Source organism: Coregonus clupeaformis, unplaced genomic scaffold, assembly GCF_020615455.1.
Source record: "Coregonus clupeaformis isolate EN_2021a unplaced genomic scaffold, ASM2061545v1 scaf5839, whole genome shotgun sequence".
NCBI classification, from domain to species: Eukaryota; Metazoa; Chordata; class Actinopteri; order Salmoniformes; family Salmonidae; genus Coregonus; species Coregonus clupeaformis.
Genome location: NW_025539293.1, coordinates 1 through 6799, shown reverse-complemented (window position 1 = coordinate 6799; position 6799 = coordinate 1). Strand labels below are relative to the sequence as shown.

At 40.9% G+C, this 6799-nt stretch overlaps 1 long non-coding RNA gene across 1 annotated transcript; it reads left to right on the top strand.

The window, feature by feature from the left end:
* Nucleotides 1–5468: 5468 nt before the first annotated feature.
* LOC123490954 lies at nucleotides 5469–6784 on the top strand. The gene is made up of 4 exons (XR_006661113.1): nucleotides 5469–5589; nucleotides 6071–6139; nucleotides 6384–6471; nucleotides 6714–6784. It is a non-coding gene; the product is annotated as an uncharacterized LOC123490954 (long non-coding RNA).
* Nucleotides 6785–6799: the final 15 nt, after the last annotated feature.

Here is a 6799-nt window from a genome sequence, read left to right as displayed (position 1 = left end):
ATGTCAAAGTTGCGTCAATTCAAATCTGGCATTAGGAACAAAAGAGGTCAACACGACTTCTAAGATATACTAGTTATTTTAATTAATGCAAAAACCTTCAATGGTAAATACGATGTTTCGTATATACGGGCTCTTTGAAATACCTCGCGGGGGCACTTCAGAGAACTAATCCATTGTTTCAGATTGTTCTTCAAATACTCTTACAGAGAGAGTTTCCCACCTCTCTGCTGGCCAATCAGAGTAGAGACTTGAGCGTGGTTTAGACTTACTCAGCCTATCCGTTGGCGCACTGGCTGTTCCCCGCCTCTTCTGTTACCAGGCATACGTTTATCATAACAACCTGTCATAGTGAGAAGAGCCAGCTCCCCTAGACACCATTCCTACGTCCAAGGATGGTTCACAGATCACAAAGAACCAGTATAGTCTAGCATTTGGAGACACAAATCCTTATCTAATTTTATCCCCTAAAACAGATCTTCACATCAATCACAGCTTGCCAGGTGACACAACCTACATTAGCCCAGTCAAGAATGCATTCTTTCTAAGTTAGTCATCCCATCAATTATAAAAATAATAAATCTCTCATACTAAGAAAGTAATCCTAAGTGTATGTTGTGTAGTAAGCTGTTATTAGCCCATGTGCCTCACGCTAATAATTTGGTCTATTTTCACCTCTTAATCGCAGAGAAAGGGACAGGGCAACAACTTTTACAATTCAAACTATTGAATCCTGCAAGATACTGTTCTTAATTATACAACTACCTTTTTTGCCACTGGTACAGATGTCTATATCTGTCCGCTAAAACTAGTAAAGGCCCAGTGCACTACTTTAGTGAAAAAAAATGGTATTATGATTTTTCAGGGGGTGCTGCAGCACCCTCAGCATCCCTACTTCCCGCAGCTATGCCTGAGCTCAATTAGCTCAACAAGTATTATCAGATTAACTGTTTTGTACAGATAATTATCAGACTCAAGTTACAGGTGCTGGTAAACATGCTAATACATTATATATACAAAAGTATGTGGACACCCCTTCAAATGAGTGGATTTGGCTATTTTAGCCACACCCGTTGCTTACAGGTGTATAAAATCGAGCACACAGCCATGCAATCTCCATAGACAAACACTGGCAGTAGAATGGCTTTACTGAAGAGCTCAGTGACTTTCAACGTGGCACTGTCATAGGATGCCACCTTTCCAACAAGTCAGTTCGTCAAATTTCTGCCCTGCTAGAGCTGCCCCGGTCAACTGTAAGTGCTGTTATTGTGAAGTGGAATTGTCTAGGAGAATCAATGGCTCAGCCGCTAAGTGGTAAGCCACCCAAGCTCACAGAACAGGACCGCGGAGTGCTGAAGCGTGTAGCACGTAAAAATCGTCTGTCCTCAGTTGCAACACTCACTACTGAGTTCCAAACTGGCTCTGGAAGCAACATCAGCACAATAACTGTTCGCAATGCCAAACTCGGCTGGAGTGGCGTAAAGCTCACCGCCATTGGACTCTGGACCAGTGGAAATACGTTCTCTGGAGTGATGAATCACGCTTCACCATCTGGCAGTCTGACGGACGAATCTGGGTTTGGTGGATGCCAGGAGAACGCTACCTGCCCCAATGCATAGTGCCAACTGTAAAGTTTGGTGGAGGAGGAATAATGGTCTGGGACTGTTTTTCATTATTCGTGCTAGGCCCCTTAGTTCCAGTGAAGGGAAATCTTAACGCTACAGCGTACAATGACATTCTAGACGATTCTGTGCTTCCAAATTTGTGGCGAAAGTTTCGGGAAGGCCCTTTCCTATTTCAGCATGACAATGCCCCCATGCACAAAGCGAGGTCCATACAGAAATGGTTTGTTGAGGTCGGTGTGGAAGAACTTGACTGGCCTGCACAGAGCCCTGACCTCAACCCCATCGAACACCATTGCGATGAATTGGAAAGCCGACTGCGAGCCCGGCCTAATCGCCCAACATCAGTGCCCGACCTCACTAAGCCCTTGTGGCTGAATGGAACCAAGTCCCTGCACCAATGTTCAAACATCTAGTGGAAAGCCTTCGCAGACGAGTGGAGGCTGTTATAGCAGCAAAGGGGGGACCAACTCCATATTAATGCCCATGATTTTGGAATTAGATGTTTAACGAGCAGTTGTCCACATATTTATGGTCATGTAGTGTACATTTAGTTTAAACTTTTTCCACAAAAGTAGTGCACTGGGCCTTTGCCCGCGCTGAAGACGTCTATATCGGTTCGCTAAAATAGGACTAGTAATTTTATTTCTTCTGCATGCCCCCCCCTTGGCAAAAAGATCGCAGCACCCTCACTCCCAAGCTACTTCCCGCGGATATGAGCTGAGGTACATACATTTCCTTTGATAATCCTTGAGATGTCACCACAACTTGATTGGAGTCCACCTGTGGCCAATTCAATTGTTTGGACCAGTGGAGGCTGCTGAGGGGAGGATGGCTCATAATAATGGCTGAAACGGAGCAAATGGAATGGCATTTGGAAACCATGTATTTGATACCATTCCACTAATTCCGCTCCAGCCATTACCACAAGCCCATTCGCCCCAATTAAGATGCCACATGAAGAAAGAAAACACCTGTCTCTATAATGTCCCACTGTTGACAGTACATGTCAGAGCAGAAACTATACCATGAAGTCCAATGAACTGTCTGTAGATCTCAGAGATAGAATTGTGATGAGGAAAGTATTCAGACCCCATCCCTTTTTCCACATTTTGTTACGTTACAGCCTTATTTTAAAATTGATTACATTCTTTTTCCCCCTCATCAATCTACACACAATACCCCATATTGAAAAAAAAAACTGAAATACCTTATTTACATAAGTATTCAGACTCTTTGCTATGAGACACGAAATTGAGCTCAGGTGCATCCTGTTTCCATTGATCATCCTTGACACTTTTCTACAACTTGATTGGAATCCACCTGTGGTAAATTCAATTGATTGGACATGATTTGGAAAGGCACACACCTGTCTATATAAGGTCCCACAGTTGACAGTGGATGTAAGAGAAAAAACCAAGCCATGAGGTTGATGGAATTGTCCGTAGAGCTCCGAAACAGGATTGTGTCGAGGCACAGATCTGGGGAAGGGTACCAAAAAATGTCTGCTGCATTGAAGGTCCCCAAGAACACAGTGGCCTCCATCATTCTTAAATGGAAGAAGTTTGGAACCACCAAGACTCTTCCTAGAGCTGGCCGACCGGCCAAACTGAGCAATCGGGGGAGAAGGGCCTTGGTCAGGGAGTTGACTACGAACCCGATGGTCACTCTGACAAAGCTCCAGAGTTCCTCTGTGGAGATGGGAGAACCTTCCAGAAGGACAACCATCTCTGCAGCAGAACAAGAATGTGGAAGTCCTTGAGTTGCCCAGCCAAAGCCCAGACTTGAATCCCATTGAAAATCTGTGGAAAGACTTGGAGATTGCTGTTCACCGCCGCTCGCTATCTAATTTAACAGAGCTTGAGAAAATCTGCAAGGAAGAATGGGAGAAAATCCCAAATGCTTCTACAAAGTATTGACTCAATACTTATGTAAATGAGATATTTATGCATTAAATTTGCTAACATTTCTAAAAACATGTTTTCACTTTGTCATTATGGGATATTGAAGTGGTTCCCAACTCCGGTCCTCGAGTACCCCCAACAATACACATTTTTATTGTAGCCCCGGACAAGCACACCTGATTCAACTTGTCAACTAATCATCAGGCCCTCAATGAGGAGAATCAGGTATGTTTGTCCAGGGCTACAACAAAAATGTATGCTCTTCGGGATACTCGAGGACCCGAGTTGGGAACCGATTGTGTGCTAAAAAAATATATTTAATCTATTTTGAATTCAGGCTGTAACACAACAAAATGTGGAATAAGTCGAGGGATATAAATACTTTCTGAAGGCACTGTAAATTTGTGACATTCTTTTTCCATTGCGCCAAACATTTCTTACATTCAAGTTGGAAAACAACATTTTTGTTTAGGCCTATTATTTGTTAGAGTACCCTATACTTAGGGCTGGATTCAATCCATATCGCTGAAGTATCGTGGAAGATCCGCATTAAAATGTAAAGGTAATTTCTGATTGAGCCAACATATGCAGCGTTTACCGTGAATGTAGTCTCTGTGAACGCGGGAACATTCACTTTAAATGTAAATCTAGCTATAAAGCGAATCCAGCCCTTAATCACACAGTGGTTATATTGGCCAGTGGCACATTGAAAATAGTTATTTGGTAGCACTTTATAATAACTTGACATAATAAAGCATTTATAATGGGTTAGTAAATGGGTTAGTAAATAGTTGAATCATTTATTAATCATTAAACCTACTCCCACATTTGTAAATGTTATAACAATTTCTGAGGCTGGTAACTCTAATGAACTTATCCTATGCAGCAGAGTTAACTCTGGGTCTTCCATTCCTGTCGCGGTCCTCATGAGAGCCAGTTTCATCATAGCGCTTGATGGTTTTTGCGACTGCAGTTTTTGAAATGTTCTGTATTGACTGACCTTCATGTCTTAAGGTAATGATGGACTGTCATTTCTCTTGCTTATTTGAGCTGTTCTGCCATAATATGGACTTGGTATTTTACCAAATAGGGCTATCTTCTGTATACCCCCACCTTGTCGCAACACAACTGATTGGCTCAAACACATTAAGAAGGGAAAAAAATCCTCAAATTAACTTTTAAGAAGGCACACCTGTTAATTGAAATGAATTCCAGGTGACTACCTCATGAAGCTGGTTGAGAGAATGCCAAGAGTGTGCATATCTGTCATCAAGGCAAAGGGTGGCTACTTTGAAGAATCTCAAATAAAAAAAACATATTTTGATTTGTTTAACATTGTTTTGGTTACGACATGATTCCATATGTGTTATTTCATAGTTTTGATGTCTTCACTAATTCTACAATGTAGAAAATTGTAAAAAATTAAGAAAAACCCTGGAATGAGTAGGAGTGTCCAAACTTTTGACTGGTACTGTATGTCGAAATGACCGTAAACAATATTCAGCTAATGCACACTCATTCAATAAGGTTCAAAGATAGGATTTCTTACACGTCAAAGCAAATTACATTGATTGGCAACATTTAATAACTGAATAATGAATTGAAAGTTGAAATGTAAGGCACATGATCACAGATTTGTTAACCTTACCATAATGTACTGCTTGAACTAAACAAATAATGACTATGGTCACACTTATCAGGCACACAAGATCTCTTGATTCAATATTAATCAATCAGTCAGGAGATGCTTTACATTTTTTAAATGGACAAGCTCATGCTGGAAGAATCATTACACCAGGATACAAATAAGTTCTGGTTTTTATTAAATACAATTCGTTTTTTTCCTTTGCCCTAAAGGAGAACCTGTCAAGAAAAGATGTTTAAGGTTAAGAGGCAGGATTAATCGGAAGAAGGAAACACATCACTGTAATAGTCCTGCCTTAGGTCAAAAGGTGGACATATGGGCTGTGCCTCCTACTGATCACTCAGTATATAAGGCACTGTAGATCACAGTAAGACACATTGAGATCTGACCTCTCTTGGAAGAACCAATTTGGAGGCTGCAGGTAAACACGCCTCTTTTTCATCATCTCTGTGTGTCTGGACGAAATAATTATCTCGGATGTACCCTGTTCTGGTGCTTTGGCTTTAGTTGAATGTCTATGTCCATGTGCGGTCACCTTAGCAGAAGATTGTCTTATGCATCATGCTCTTCTTTAGTTAATCTTATAGTGAGGTAATGCTAGATATTGGACAAATCTCTGAGCTGAACATCTTAGAAGTCAGACTATAAAGGTGCCTGTACACAGAGGGATGATATATCTATAGCTAATGTAAAATGTGAGTAAATTGTAAAATTAGAGTGAATTGTGGTTGATTATAGTACATATTTTGTTTTTACATGAATGTTCAAAACTTGTAAAAGCAATCTGAAAAATTACACATCTAATGTTCACATAGTATGTGTCGGTTTTCATTTATGACTACAACATCCATCACATATCTGGCTTTGGGAAACTTAGGACATCATGTGTGTGTGTTTTTCAGAGATGAACCATTTTCTGTGCCTTCTGGCCATGGGGCTGTACCTGTGCTTGTTAAGCCAGGTGAATGCAGGTGAGTGATGGCTTTAGCACTTACATCGAACTTCAAGAATGACTGCATTCTGTGTAAAGGGTGAAAAGAGAAATTATTTCATAAATTGGTCAGAACATAAATTGGTAACAAATGCCTGAATGTGCTCTCATTTATTATGGTCTAATCAAATTAACTTTGACGAAAATATTGAATAAATAATTGTTGCACATAGAATATGTGGATAACAGTCACAGAAATTGAAAGATGCTTATTTTGTCTTCAGAACGGCGCTTGAGGAGGAATTGTATCCTAAACGCAGTAAATGACAACAAGGCCAGAGTGGACACGTACTATGATTACTCCAGAAAATAGTGAGTCTGCAAACCCTTCTTTTAAATATTTTTATGTGACTTGTATGAATCACAGAACATGTTTCGGTTTGTGTATGTATTGTACAGAATATGTATTTCTATGTGGCAATTTATTAATGGTACACCACATAACAGCCATGTATCTCTCACTGTAAGAGCGCCTAGAAGCCTGGCATGCGTTGCTACATACAGTACCAGTGAGTTATACCATTGGCTCATGTCCCTGCACTGCAACCCTGTAGGAGTTTATCACGCGTAAAGAGGAATGCTGTCGGACCTGCAGACATCCTGCGGCTACTGAAGCAGCCTGCTCGGCACACCCGCTCAG